This window comes from Aquarana catesbeiana, linkage group LG03 (assembly GCF_042186555.1).
Source record: "Aquarana catesbeiana isolate 2022-GZ linkage group LG03, ASM4218655v1, whole genome shotgun sequence".
Taxonomy (NCBI): Eukaryota; Metazoa; Chordata; class Amphibia; order Anura; family Ranidae; genus Aquarana; species Aquarana catesbeiana.
The window spans coordinates 568,097,166-568,113,433 of NC_133326.1; the positions used below are offsets into that span (position 1 = coordinate 568,097,166).

Sequence of the window (16,268 nt, forward strand, 5' to 3'; positions counted from 1 at the left end):
CAATTAACCTACCAGCATGTCTTTGGAGTGTGGGAGGAAACCGGAGTATCCGGAGGAAACCCACGCAGGCACAGGGAGAACATGCAAACTCCAGGCAGGTAGTGTCGTGGCTGGGATTCGAACCAGCGACCCTTTTTTGGTGCATTTTCTGGATTCCGGTCTACCAGTATGTACCTGTAAAACTTGGACATGCACTAACAAAATGCGCCACGAGTGCGTTTTTGATGCATTTTCCATTCATTTAAATGGGGAGGTGTGTTTTTGGTGCACTTTGGGGGTTCTAAGTAATTTTCTAGCAAAAACAATACACAGTCTTTTACTTGTAAACAAGTGTCAGAAAAAAGGTAAACATGCAGCAAAAATGCAGCACTTTTAAAACGCACCACATATTGGCGTGAAGAGTCATGGATTTAAATGGATACATTTTTCATGCAGTTTTGTTCTGTTTTTTAACCACTTGCTTACCGGGCACTTAAACCCCCTTCCTGCCCAGACCAATTTTCAGCTTTCAGTGCTGACACACTTTGAATGACAATTGCGCGGTCATACAACATTGTACCCAAATGAAATTTTTATCAATTTTTTTCACACAAATAGAGCTTTCTTTTGGTGGTATTTAATCACAGCTGGGATTTTTATTTTTTGCTAAACAAAAAAAAATGGAAAATTTTGTAAAAAAAAAAAAAAAAAAAAAAATCATGTGTAATAGTTTGTTATAAAATTTTGCAAACAGGTAATTTTTCTCCTTCATTGATATGCGCTGATGAGGCAACACTGGTGGGCACTGATAGGCTGCACTGATGGGCACAGATAAGGTGGCACTGATGGGCTCTGATGGGTGGCACGGATGGGTACCACTGATAGGTGACACTGATGGGCACTGGTAGGCAGCACTGTTGCCTATTGCTAGGTGGCACTGGCAGGGGGCACAGGTGGGCACTGATGGTTTGGCGGCAGCTTGCCGTGATCGGGACCGATGTCCCTCTCACAGCCGCCGGTGATCGGCTTTTTTTTTTCTCCTCACGCTGTCAGCGCGAGCAGAAAAAATAGCCGATTACCGGCTCTGTTGAAATCACATGATCAGCTGTCATTGGCTGACAGCTGATCAAGTGGTAAGGGGTCGGGATCGACCACTTACTCCAATCTGTAATCCAGCGAGTCTCAGACTCACTGATCAGAGCGCGCCGCGCGCGCCCTGCAGGGGGTGCGCAGGCCGGTCAGGCACGGGACGTCAATAGACGTCGTCCCGGCAAAGCAGGTCCGTACTGTAGCCGTCATACGGCTATAGCATGGATCTCAGGTGGTTAACCACTTGCCGCCCGCCATATAGCAGAATGACGGCGGCAAAGTGGTTTCAATATCCTGACTGGGCATCATATGACGTCCTCAGGATATTAAGCCGGTGCGCGCCGCGGCGATCGTTGTTGCGTTGTGTCAGTCTGACACACCGCAACTCCGATTTAGGTAAAGAGAACTGACGGAGACTTTACCACGTGATCAGCCGTGTCTGACAGACACAAGTAGAGGATCGGCTGCTTTCCTGACCGGGGGGGGGTGTCTGTGCTGATTGTTTATCAGCACAGCCCCCCTCGGATCCCACCCAGGACCACCATCATGCCGCCCAGGACCACTAGGATGGCCTTCCACACTAGACCACCAGGTATGCCCCCCCTAGACCCCCAGGGAAATACCAATCTGTGCCCAGGCAGCTGCCAATCAGTGCCCACTCAAATGCCTACCACTGCCAGTGCCACCAGGGATGCCTATCAGTGCCGCGTATCAGTGCAACGTATCAATGCCCAGTGCCCAACAGTGCTGCCTATCAGTGCCACCCATAAGAACCCATCTTTGCAGCCTTTCGGTGCCCAGTTTCGCCTATCAGTGCCCACCAGTGCCACCTACCAGTGCCCATCGTCAGTGCCACCTTATCAGTGCCCATCAGTGAAACAGAACTTACTTATTTACAAAATTTTATAACAAAAGCAAAACTTATTTTTTTCAAAGTTTTCGGTATTTTTTTATTTGTTTCGCAAAAAATAAAAACCGCAGAGGTGATCAAATACCACCAAAAGAAAGCTCTATTTGTGGGAACAAAATGATAAAAAATTTAGTTTTAGTACAGTGTTTTATGACCGCGCAATTATCATTCAAACTGCGACAGCACTGAAAGCTGAAAATTGGTCTGGGCAGGAAGGTGTCTAAGTGCCCTGTATTGAAGTTGTTAAACACCAAACTGATCAGTGTGATAGGGCCCCATCATAGTCCATTTTATAATAATATATATATATATTTTTTTTTTTTTTAAATTATATCTGCAACTTTATGGTCACTCTAAAGTTTTTGCAGGGTTCCCTTGAAAACTTAAAATTTCAAGATTTCCCCAAAGTGAAAAGGTTGTGAAAAGCTGTGCTAGGGACCCGTATGGATCTAGAAAGAGGTAGTGCTGGGCTTATTTAAAAGCTCAGCATTCTTTACACTCTAAATGAAAACCAAATGAATGTGTTTCTAAGCAATGAAAAGAGGATATAAAAGGATTAGTAGATACATTTCGAAACTTTGATCTGATCAATATCTGAGATAGCGAGTCAGGATCACCAATCTGTGATGTTACTAACATACAGATTTCTTACATCTGATTTTTCTGGCTATTTAGAATTCTCACCCAACTGTCTACACACACATTGTTCACCTTTCTCCAGTACACACATAACACAGCATGGAGGGGCTCTGTGAAGGTGGCGGTGAAGGTGTGGAGGAGTCTGATTGGCTGAGAGAGCTCATAAAAGGACAGCTGTCCAGCTTCATAATCCAGAGAGATCCTGACTTGTTTACTGAAATCCTTAGGAGGTAATTGGATCTCTTTACTGTCATGTATTACTGCTAATGTATTCTTTTCCCAACGCAAGCCCCAAGACTTGTTGTACATAATACAACTGGGTACTAACATTTTATAGGTAAAGTTGATCCAGGGAAAATCCGATTGCCCCTTGGGGGGCAGGCTCCAGCAGGGCAGGCTCCTAGCAAATTGGAGCCTGCCCTGCTGGGATTTTTTGCCTTCCTCTGGATCAACTGAGGGTATAAAATTGGGTATTTGGATTGTATGATATTTTTATTTTATTTATTTATTGTTTTTAAGGTTGAACTGGATGGATTTATGTCTTTTTTCAACATGACTAACTATATAAACTAGTTGTTTTCACCAATACGTGACTGATCACCTTCTCCCTCTATACTGGGATAACACATCCCTATCCTCCACCATGCTTCTTTGCTGCAATCAGTGTCCCAGTAATACCGCCCTGATATAAAACCCCTGCTGCTTAATACATTATTCCAATCCTGAAATCTCTCTCTGGTGTTTTTGGGCGATTCTGATTTGTTTCTGACCAGGATGCAGTTTTCCTGTCATCTGATATAAACACAGCTCATAATAATCTAAATATATCTAGTATTATATCTGCAGGTTTTGGTACATAGACCTTTATATTTAAATTTCCTACAATCTGGGATAATGTGTGTAATGTCTTCAAAATCAAACCCACATCCAGAGGACCTCCTTCATAGATCTGCTTGTCATATCTCTCTGTCCTCATTAATCGGCTTCCTCTTCTTCTCCTAGATCTGATTCCTGTAAGACAGTCAGTGGATCAGCCATGTTACACATCTCCTCAATGTGATGAATCTTCCTGGACAGTTCATCCCTCTTATATTTTCAGATGCTGGATCATATCAGAGATGGACAGTGAAAGCTTCTTTTCCTCCCTGGACATTTCACTCAGGACCTTCCTCTCCAGGTCTTCCAGCTTCCTCCTAAGGTCAGTGAGCAAGGCGCTAAATCTCTCTGCTTCACCAGCTGCATTTTCTTGTACTTTTTCCCAGCGTTCCTGTAGACTCCGGACTCTTCTCTCAGTCTCCTCTCTTGGTGATCAACTCCTGCAGAACATTTCTCAGTCTCTTCTTTTCAGAGGCCTTATCCAGCATCTCCACCTGATGTCCCCGATGTTCTCCAGCCAAGCTACAGGAAACACAGACACAGAGGGAGTCCTCAATGCAATACTACTTCAAGAGCTCCCTATGGATGGAGCATTTCCTGTTCCCCAGAGAGGTGGTGGGTTCAGTCATGACATGTTCTGGTGCCTTGCCGTGGACCATCAGGTGTTTATCACACAGAGAATCTTCACAATGAAGACAGGATTTAACAGCTGGTACAGGAAAGTCCACACAGCAAGTACAGAAGACTCCAGTCTCATCCTGAGTTGGCTGAGTAAAGAGGAAACTCTCTGTGATGTTACACAGAGTTATGTTCCTTATCAGTACAGGCCGCTCCACAGACTCTGCTTGGCATTCAGGACAGAAATAAACTCCAGATCCATCCTGTGTATCCAACACCCGATCAATACAGACCCGGCAGAAGTTGTGTCCACATCTCAGGGTTAAAGATAAAAGCAATGTGTCTGCGCTAGAAAAAAATCGCTACACTCAAAGTGCAGTAATAATATAAACAACATAGATGTTGATATAAATGTGCATGCGTGAAAATACCCCTAAGTGCTGAAGTATAAAGTGCACAATGCTATGTAAAACACAGAATGTGAGTGATCAAACAAAACAACATATCAATTAAAATATCAAAATAAGATACAAGAGAATATAACAAATAGTGAATAAATGAAATCCAAAACCGTGTATATCCAATGATATAAAAGTGCCCAAATAAATTAGTCCAAAGATTTGGTGAATTTCACATATCCTATCTTCCAAAATGTGCCACCAAGAAACATGCTGTGGTGTCTTCCAGCCGCCCCCACAGGTGTATATGCTCACCTTCCTATGTGTGACACAGCGATTAAACTATGTCAAACAAAGCCTTGGAGCCACTCCTGTGCTCATTAGGAACCAGCTGTGCAAACTTCCAATGTTCTCAAATGGAGATGGTTTATGCAAGAGAAAAAAACTCCATAGCGCAATATGTAGGTATAAAGGATTTTAATCAAATAAATAACTCCCCTAGCTGGGGTACTCACATATTGTGGGTGCGTGAGTGCACCATCCTTAACAAGCATAAAACGGTCAATCTCTCGGTGTGGCGTGCGGTGTGGCGTATGTAACGAAAAAACTCCTTCTCTCTCTCTGCTGACAGCTCCGTCCAGGCCCCTCCCCTACGCGTGTTCGGCACCGGGACCACGTGCCTTCTTCAGGGGGAATTCCCCCTGAAGAAGGCACGTGGTCCCGGTGCCGAACACGCGTAGGGGAGGGGCCTGGACGGAGCTGTCAGCAGAGAGAGAGAAGGAGTTGTTTCGTTACATACGCCACACCGCACGCCACACCGAGAGATTGACCGTTTTATGCTTGTTAAGGATGGTGCACTCACGCACCCACAATATGTGAGTACCCCAGCTAGGGGAGTTATTTATTTGATTAAAATCCTTTATACCTACATATTGCGCTATGGAGTTTTTTTCTCTTGCATAAACCATCTCCATTTGAGAACATTGGAAGTTTGCACAGCTGGTTCCTAATGAGCACAGGAGTGGCTCCAAGGCTTTGTTTGACATAGTTTAATCGCTGTGTCACACATAGGAAGGTGAGCATATACACCTGTGGGGGCGGCTGGAAGACACCACAGCATGTTTCTTGGTGGCACATTTTGGAAGATAGGATATGTGAAATTCACCAAATCTTTGGACTAATTTATTTGGGCACTTTTATATCATTGGATATACACGGTTTTGGATTTCATTTATTCACTATTTGTTATATTCTCTTGTATTTTATTTTGATATTTTAATTGATATGTTGTTTTGTTTGATCACTCACATTCTGTGTTTTACATAGCATTGTGCACTTTATACTTCAGCACTTAGGGGTATTTTCACGCATGCACATTTATATCAACATCTATGTTGTTTATATTATTACTGCACTTTGAGTGTAGCGATTTTTTCTAGCGCAGACACATTGCTTTTATCTTTAATACTTTGCACGAATATGGAACGTGACTGAGTGTTTGCAGCTGGTCTCCACTGTTCACTTATCATTCTGTAGGCATTTATCCGTAAGTGGCTCGCAGGGTTTTGCATATAATTTTGTTTCACATCTCAGGGTTACAGGATCCGTATAAATGTTCAGACAGAACAGTTCAGCAGCTCCTTTCTCACATCTGCAGATGCTATGGCTGAGAGCATAGCAAAGAAATTAACCTCTGCCGAGTTAGCGTGCCCCCCCCCATATCAAAATTTTTGAAAAAATCTTATGCAGTTTGTTAGATCAACCTTTGTTTGCGTTAGATCTCACACAGAAGAAGCAATATTAACAGTTGCTGGGGGGGCTAGCCCGTCATCAGCCCCCCTTATGAAAAAATTGACCAGTTAGCTATTTTGGAAGCTATTTGTTAGATCCACTAAGATCAAGTGGTTTTAAAGTTAGATCTCACATCATTTCAAAGATATTCCACATCAAAATAGAGATATTAGGTGGTACATATGGACGGGTTAGCCCCCCCACATGCAATTTTCTGGCCAAAAATAATCTAGGCTTATAGATATTCGTTAGATCCGGTAAGATCAAGTGGTTTTAACATTAGAGATATTAGGTGGTAGTACATAAGGATGAGATTAGATCTCACATAATTAGAGACTTAAGTGATTAATGAGGGGGCTGGCCCCTCATCAAATTTTCTGGCAAAAAAAAAAAAAAAAAAAAAAAAAAAAATCACCCTGGCTAATTGATATTTATTAGATCCGGTAAGATCAAGTGATTTTAATGTTTGATTATCCATAATTACAGGATATTATGGATATTTGGTAGCGATGCACGTATATCCATACTAGCGTATATATCGGAGCCGGTGATGAGCATTTTCACGTGTACCAGTGAGGAGTGCCATTGAGCATACCGAGGTATGCTGAAATTATGTGGGACATTAAATCGACAGGTGTATCCAAGCCCTGCCTTCACTGCCTGAAGCACAGTGCCAGAAGCCAGAGGGAAACTTCGGAGGGCTCTGGTGAAGGAGCCAACCGGGTGCCCATCTACGGTAGCTGGCTCAAAACCAATGACACGAAGGAGGACAGCAGCGAAAGTCCAAACCCTTGCAGAGGGCCCCCCGTTGTTGCCTCCAAGCAACCCAGTGTCCCGTTTCTTTTCACAAATCCAGCCTGTTGTTGGAGAGTCAATGCACACCAGACTCCCAGAACTTAGCCAGACTTAAGCCCGATCAGAACCACGCAGAGAGGAGCACGGATACAAACCACCGAACAGGCCAGGGCCACCACTTCCTCCATGCTCCCTGGCAAGCTGGTGGGACCGTCTCCTGTTTCCATCTAAGTAAAGGGAGTCTACATCAAGGCCCTTCTGGATACTGGAGCTTAAGTGACCCTTCTCTACAGAGACTTCTACGACAGGCACCTCAAGCACCTGCCTTTGCAGAAGTTGGAAGAGCTGCAGATATGGGGCATTGTGATTCAGAACTTCCCCTATGATGGCTATCTACTGGTCAAGCTGACCTTCGATCCCTCCATGTCTGGGAAAGCCAAGACTTTTGAACTTCAGGCAGTGGTCTGTCCTCGCCCACCAGGAGCCAGTAAGAGTTCTCTCATCATAGGGACCAATACTGATCTCGTCAGAAGGCTGTTGACACCTCTTGTTCTGGAGCCGGGCATTTCAACTACAAGTGTGCTGAGACAAGCCTACCAGCACCTGGTACAAAAACAGAAGGGAAAGATCTGGCACTTGGACCAGTGTGAGAAGGTGTTACAGCCTGGTAAAGTGGCCTATTTACGAGCATCTGTCAAGCTAAATTGGAAGCAAGCAGGCCCTGTCAATGTCCTTGAATCAGACGGACAGAGAGAAGACATGGGAGTGGAGATAATTCCTGAGGTGGTTTCAACCAAAGCGTTGCAAAGAAGTCACAGGAAGATCTTGGTTAGTGTCCGCAACATAACAGCCTCGCCAGTGAAGATGCCGGCTCAGATGTTGCTGGGACAAGTGAATCTGGCCACCCCAGTCCCGCTGTCCGATTTGGTGGGGGGGAGCAAAGGATGGCATCTCTGTGGAGGAGCTCTATCCGAAAAATACTCCCCTTTTGCCTGAATGGAAAGAAAGGGCCAAGACTCAGCTCCTGAGATGGCAGGCTGCATTCTCCAAGAGTGAATTTGAGGTGGGGTGTGCAAAAAGCGCCCAATACCGGATCCATCTCTTCGAGTGCATAAGCTGTTCAGGGAAAGAGTTTGATGGATTCCTTTAGGGGACTTGGAGGATCTGCATGAACAACTGGCAGAGTTGAAGAGGGCAGGTATCATCCGAGAGTCCCAGAGTCTATACGCTTCCCCAATAGTGGTGGTGCGGAAGAAGAATGGGTCACTGAGGCTGGGTATTGACTGCCATACACTGAACTGAAGGACCATTTCCGACCAATTTACCACCCCAAGGATAGAAGATGTCTTGCAGAGCCTGTCAGGAGCGAAGTGGTTCAGCGTGCTGGATTTGAAGAGTGGGTATTACCAAATCCCCATGCACCCTGAGGATTGAGAGAAGACCATTTTCATTACCCCCAGGGGATCTGTGGATTTGACCGTATGCATCAAGGCCTGTCTGGTGCCCCAGCCACCTTCCAAAGGCTAATCTAGAAGACTTTGGGTGACATGAAACTGATCGAGGTGTTGGTGTACTTAGACGTCAACATCGTTTTCAGCAAGACCCTGGAAGAGCACGAAGAGTCTCTGCAGAAGGTCCTGAAGAGACTCCATGGTGAAGGGGCTGAAGCTGTCTCTGGAAAAGTGCCAGTTTTATCAACCCTCGGTCAACTACCTTGGTCACATTGTGTCTGCTGAAGTGGCCACTGACCTCCTGGCCGAGGCCTACCAGCGTGACTGTGCTTAGATCATTTCTGCTCTTATTACAGTAGATTTGTCAAAGGATTCGCTAAGACACTGACCCTGATCTGGCGAAGCCTATCAAACCAGCTAGAGGGCCCAGAAAACCCAGAGAGTCCATTCAGGAACAATGGACTCTGAAGTGTGAAGAGGTTTTAGGCAGCTGAAGTGAAGCCTAACAACCGCTCCAGTCGTGGCCTATGCAGATCCAACCAAGCCATACGAGCTACACGCCAGTCAAGATGAGTTAGGTGGGGTGCTATATCAAGAGCATGACTGCCATCTACAGCCTGTTGCCTACTTGAGTCGGAACTTGGCCCCCACCGAGAACTATCCCATGCACAAAACTTGAGTTCCTGGCCTTGAAGTGGGCGGTGGTGGATAAGCCGAGGGATTACCTGTATGGAGCAGAGTTCGTGATCAAGACCGACGACAATGCTCTCACCTACATCCTCACTACCACCAAGTTGGACGCCACGGGTCACAGATGGTTGGCTGCTCTATCAGGCTTTAATTTCAGCCTGAAGTATCGACCGAGATCAGGAAACAAGACGCTGATGCTTGTCAAGAAGGCCCCATTGTTCCAGAGACCCTCCAGAAGAATAGGCCCAGCTGACACCTGAAGGGAACGAGCCTTATGTCAAGAAGCAGAACATCAACCTGGAGTAGGATCCAGGACCGAAGAGGTTGGAGTGTCAGTCGTTGGTGTCCCCAGATGTTATTGCAATGTCGCCCAAGTCGGGGATGAAGGTCTGCTCAAGCTGTCAAAGACCTGCGGAGGGACCAGTTGGAGGACCCTCCCTGTAGCTTGGCATTGAAGGCCTTGGAGAGCCAATGCCTCGGCCGAGCTCTGAGAAAGAAGGGATGTTCCCTTCGAAACGTGTCAGCTGGTAGCGACACTTGTGAGTTCCTCTATGACCTTTGGAAGGTTCTGCTCATCCTAGATCGCATGCTGCTAGTCGGTGTACTTTTACATTGTGCCATCTTCTACAATTGCTTGTGAGTAGTTCCTTTTTATCATTTTCAGCAAACTTTTATCCAAAAGATAATGCACATGGCTGGTGTGCCCTCTTTTCCTTTTTTGTTCAAGGATCCATGGAACTGGTGTGCATTGACATTTTGTGCTTGGAGCCCGATCTGAGCGGGCAGGGAAATATCCTGGTAGTGACTGACCATTTCACTCGGTATGCCCAGGTGTTTTCCATGAGGGACCAACAAGCATCCATGGTGGCCAAGATCTTCGCAGAGAAATTCTTTGAGCACTATGGTCTGTCCCAACGCATCCACTCTGATCGGGGGAGAGATTTCAAGCGTAGTCTCATCAAGAGGCTTTCAGACCTGTTGGGCATCAGGAAGTCTAAAACCACCACGTATCATCCTCAAGGAGATCCTCAACTAGAGAGATTCAACCAAAACCTCCTGGATATGCTTGGAACTCTAAGTTCAGAACAAAAGCAGCACTGGAGCAAGCATATAGTGGCTATTGTGCATGCTTATAACAGCATCGCCAATGATGCCACAGGTTACTTCTCCCTATAGTTTGATGTTCGGACCGTAGGACCGGCTGCCAGTAGACTTGGCCTTCGGCACATCCCTCAACCATACTTTAGCAACTTTCCACAGAGGGTATGTGGATCGCCTGCAGAGACATCTGAAAACCACCTATGATAAGGCTCAAGCTGCCTCATATGCCCAAGGACAGAGAAACAAAATAAACTTTGACCTCAGGGTAGGAGTGCAGGACCTACAGCCGGATGACAAGGTACTGCTGAGAAACCTGGGTGTCCCTGGAAAGCACAAGTTGGCTAACCACTGAAAGTTGCAGCCCTATGTCATTTGCAAGCATCTGCCAGGACACCCAGTATATCAAATCCGACCAGAGGGAAGCACAGGCTTGCTGAAGACTTGGCATCACAATCATCTGTTGCCTTTGTCAGAAGCAGTTCATGTGCCACCACAGCCAGATTTACAGTCCACACCCACGGCCTCTCAAAGATCCCGGCCAGTGACTAGATCTCACTCTGTACCCCTTGCTGAAGATGAAAACAGTGAGGATTAAGAGAAAGATTGTCTGTGGCCAATGCCAGGGCCTGCCACCCCCCACCCCCCCTCTTCTCCTCCCAAGGTGACTGAGGTGACTCTCAGGCCAGAGGCTCCTGAGTTTGTACCTCAAAGTCCACCTTTTGAAGAGTTGTAAGACCCTCAGTCTTCCCTGCTGACAACAGACCCCTAAGACTTTCCATCCTTCATTGAGGAAGCTGAAGCTGATATGCAGGAAGAAGAAGAGACCAGTGTGCCTGTAACCCCAGAACAGCGAGAGCGAAGGGTTATTCACCCGCCCAAAAGACTAACATATGATACTTTGGGTGAAAGCTCTGAGGTCGTTCTCATTGCAAAAAGGACTCTTGAAGAAACTGACCCTTCCACCGCAGATTTGGTGGTGGATAATCCCAACTCACTGTCAGGGCTGGGCTCAGCCCTTCCTTCTCTGAGCTGGCCACTGAGCTGTCGGATAATTGCCAGCTCCTATCTCTCCACAGTTACTCAGCTGTTGATATCCTGCTCGTCAGTCCTGCCTACTTAAGCCATCCAGTCCAGAGGATCTCTGCCTTCACCTTGGTCAACATCACAGAAACAATCTCCTGCGATCCTGTTCAAGACTTGCTTTGCCGACATCCCTTCTGGCTCCAGATCCTGCTTGCTGTTCCACTACATTGATCCCCGACTTCTGGCTTGGCTGACTATCCGTTCCAGTTACTGAACTTTGGCTATGTTTTGACCTTGTTTGTTCTTTTTACTTTTATTATTATTATTAAACAAGTGTGATTTAACTGTACTTCTGTCTCTGCCTGATTTCTTGGTTTCTGACACTCACCCCCTGGCACAACTAGCTGGGCCATTCCAGTTAAAGGTGGCCTGTAGGCAGGACAACCTCCCCTCCTATGCTAATTAGTGGGATGTTCCTCTGCCAGGGTTTTATGCAGATGTAAATCGTATGGTTTCCGGTGCACACTAACCTGTTTTTTTTTTTTTTCTGTGTGTATATCAAAAGCATGTAACAGGTCATAGACTCTTTACCTCCTTTGGCGGACCAAAAGGTTCTTTGGTGGGGGGAGCGTGTAGCGGGGGCTACTCTATCACCCGTGGTCCCGCACCTCCCGCCATTCCTGGCAGCGACCGCAGGACTGAATAGACACTGACACAGGCACTCACTGAGTGAGAGCACGCCTGTCAGTCCCTGTGGGGGATTTCTCCCCCTCCCTCTCCTCGAGTCCCTATTGTCAGGGAGAGGGAACCAATCAAGCAGGACCACGGCCCACAATACAGCCCCATTGATTTCTACAGGGGGTGGAACTACCAAGCCCAGCCTGCTTTGCAAGAAGGGGGGGCTAGCTAAAGACTTAAGCTTTTTGGTCTGAGGAGAGATCACCATGAGGCAGGGAGGTGAACAGAGGTGTGAGGAGAGACTACAGGCACCCACTGAAGAACCATAGAAGGTTCCAGAGACCATCCAGAGATGGTTGAAGATGGATGTACCTTCTGTACCACCTAATATCTCTATTTCTTATGGAATATCTCTGAAATTATGTGAGATCTAATGTTAAAACCACTTGATCTTACCGGATCTAATGAATGTCTATTAGCTTGAATGATTTTTGGTCAGAAAATTGCATGTGGGGGGCCAACCTGTCCTTATGTACTACGTAATATCTCTATTGTTATGTGGAATATATCTGAAATGATGTGAGATCTAACGTTAAAACCACTTGATCTTACCGGATCTAACAAATATCTATAGCCTGAATGATTTTTGGCCAGAAAATTTGATAAGGGGGGGGCCAGCCCCCCTCAATCACTTAAGAAGTCTCTAATTATGTGAGATTCAACGTTAAAACCACTTGATCTTACCGGATCTAACAAATAGCTTCCAAAATAGCTAACTGTTTGGTCAATTTTTTGATAAGGGGGGCTGATGACTGGTTAGCCCCCCCAGCAAATAACTGTTAATAATGCTTCTTCTGTTTAAGATCTAACGCAAACAATGGTTTATCTAACCTGATCTAACAAAGATCTAACAAACTGCATAAGATTTTTTCAAAAATTTTGATATGGGGGGGGGGGGGGGCTAACCCAGCAGAGATAAGTGAAATTTAAAACACAGAAACCAGTAAGATAACAGGGTGACTAAGCTTTGTACTATATTTATTACAACAAAGACACATTTAGTCCTCATGCACACGGACGTTTTTACAGCTGCTTTTTTGAGCTTTTTTTGCAGCTTAAAAAGGCCTGTCTATGTTAGTCTATGGCTTCATGCCCACCTAGGCGTTTTTGAGCTGCAAGTGGCATAGGCGTTTTTAAGCTGTAAAAAAAACCCAGGACCAGTGGGTTCTGAGAGACGTTTTTCAGCTGTAAAAACGCTCTAACGCTGAAAAACGCTCAAAAACGTCATTCACCAACGTTTTTTAGCGTTTTGATCCATAAAAAAAAAAAAAATTTGAAAAAAAAAAAAAAAAAAAACGCTCAAAAACGCTAACGCTGAAAAACACTCAAAAACGCTAAAAACGCTATTGCAAAAACGCTGAAAAAAAGTAAAAAAAAAAAATCACTGCAAAGATACTGGCGTTTTCATAACGTTTTTTTAACAGCCTGTGTGCATGAGGGCTTAAATGGCAAAAGGTTAAGTCACATTAGAATTCGCATGACAATTGAAATCACATTATGTCCAAGGGTTGCAGTTCCAACCTGTGTGACTCAAGACCCTGCAACTTTGAAAAAGTTTCCTGCACTACTTTGGTGCACTCCCAGTACATACCTCCCAAACTTTTTAACTTCCGAATGAGGGACACTGGAGGAGGGATAAGACCTGCGTTGCACGATAAAATGTGGGCATGGCCAAGCGTGTAACAGTGGGAAAGGCTTAAAAGGGGTTGTAAACCCTCGTGTTTTTTCACCTGAATGTATCCTATGCATTCAGGTGAAAAAACACCTGGCAATGACTGCCCCCCTAGCCCCCCCATTTTACTTACCTGAGCCCTGCATTTCTCTCCACGGGGACGCGCTGTCCCTCCATGGGGTCCTGGCTCTTGATTGGATAGATTGATAGCAGCGCAGCCATTGGCTCCCACTGCTGTCAATCAAATCCAATGACACAGGCACCGGGGGGTGGGGCCGAGTCCAGCATTCGTGTCTATGGATGCAAATGCCGGACTCGGGAGCGCGCCCCCAAGGTAACCCCCTGGGAGAGCACTTCTCCTTGGGGGCTATCTGATGTGGGGAGGAGCTGCAGAGGGACCCCAGAAGAGGATGTTCAGGGCCACTTGAAAAACGAGAGATAGAGAATATATATTATACATATTATACACACACCCAGGCTTCCTTGTACCTATAAAATGAGCCTACTTTAAAGAAGAACTTCATTAAAATAGTCAGGGACTGCATACCCTGTTTCCCTGAAAATAAGACCTAGCGTGATTGTCGGTGATGGCTGCAATATAAGCGCTATCCCCCAAATAAGCCCTAGTTAAAGTCCTTGTAGGTCTTATTTTCAGGGTAGGGCTTATTTTCGGGGAAACAGGGTAGGGCTTATTTGGGGGGGTAGGGCTTATATTGCAGCCATCACTGACAATCACGCTAGGTCTTATTTTCGGGGAAACAGGGTAGCAACCAGCAACTGTTGAAACAATGAACACTTTGGTGAGAAGTATATAATGTACAGTATTGTGTATATAGTGCAGGAGTGTCTAAGGCAGAGCACAAGGGTTAGGGAGCGCTGCAGTCAGTGTTGGGTTTAGGATACATAACTCAGAGTGCAGAATGTAAGTACCCCCCTTACAGCAGGGTCTACAGCATCACCCCCTTAAATCAAGCTATCCAGCATTTCCCCCTACACTTACATCAGGGTCTCCAGAGTTCCCCCATAAATCACCCAATAAATTGGGGCCCCAGAATCCTCTTTTAGATCAGGGTCCCTAGAGTCTCCCCCCCATCTTACATAAGGGTGCCAAGCATCCCATCTTAAATCAGGGTCCTTAGATTCCCTCCCTCTTACATCACAATCTTCCCCTTTCATCAGGGTCCCCAGAGTTCCTCATTAACATCAGAGCCCCCCCTTTCACTAGGATCCCCAAATGTCCCCCTCATATCAGGGCCCAGAGTCCCCCACGGTTTCCCTTTACACCAGGGTCTCCAGTGTCACCCCCTTACGTCAGGGTCCCCAGAGTCCCCCCTCCTTAAATATGGGTTCCAAGAGTTACATCCTAACATCAGGGTCCCCAGAGTTCCTGCCTTACATCAGAATTCCATACATATGACAAACATCTCGGCACAAGAATGCTTTGTTTTAAAGGTAAGTTTAATATAATGGGCAAGTATGCAATGCATACTAGCACATTATGACATTACTTTGCAGGTTAAAAAAAAAAACAAAAAAAAAAAAAAACACATCCAGCGGTTTACAACCGCTTAAGGCTGGGTTCACACTGTCTTCGGCCGCGGCTTGAAAACCCGCACTTTTGGGTGGAACTCCACGATAAGATTGTTTTATTATACAGAAATGTACATGTACCATAGCAAGTAATGCTAGATGTGACACTACCATCTACTAGTTAGCTTTAGGTGTTGTCTCAACAGAATCATTTTTCAAGACAAATGCAAATTAAAGCTGGGAACAAGAAAGAGGAATACAAATAAACAACTCTCAAATCTCCAAATCTTAAAATCATTCAATGGTAAAATGTGATTGTTTATTATGGCTGATTCCTTTCTTACACAGAGCGTTTCCTGGTAGAGAAGCCATTCTAAACCTAAAGTAAGGAAAAAACAGGGAGGAGGCGCCGACCTGAGTGTAGTATTAAAACGATGACTTTAATAGGACAAGATTTAAAACACTTACAAGATGATAGAAGATGCATGCTCGTCAAAGTAAAGTGCAGTCCTGGCATTCCACATGGCTCTGTGGGTCCCACTGTTCTGGATAGCTGGAAAGGATTGAGCAGCTGGCTGGTTCTCCAGGAGCAAAGGAACCAAGCAGCTCCACAATGACCAGCATGGACCATGGAACAGGAAGTGATGTCACCGGCGTCTGATTGACAAGATTCCAGCCCAGGTCCAAATCAGGGCTGCAGTGGTGAAAGGCTACGCGCTTGGAGCTGGCTGCTCCTTCTATTGGTCTGTTGCCCTCTAAAGGAGGAGAGAGATAGAATAGAGATTATATCTATATCTATATATCTCTACACACACAGAGAGCGTGTGGGTGTGGCCGTGGAACTAGAACTTCCAGCAGACCAATCAGTAAACAATTAAGGGAAAAATAAATTATAGCAAAGGGCCAGATGAAGCAGGGGTTAAACAGTCTCGGATTGACCAAAAAAATTAAATAAAAATTTAAAAACT

General features: G+C 45.5%; 1 pseudogene; it reads right to left on the reverse strand.

The window, feature by feature from the left end:
• Window positions 1-2,292: 2,292 nt before the first annotated feature.
• On the reverse strand, window positions 2,293-6,185 carry LOC141134003 (E3 ubiquitin-protein ligase TRIM39-like; annotated as a pseudogene).
• Window positions 6,186-16,268: the final 10,083 nt, after the last annotated feature.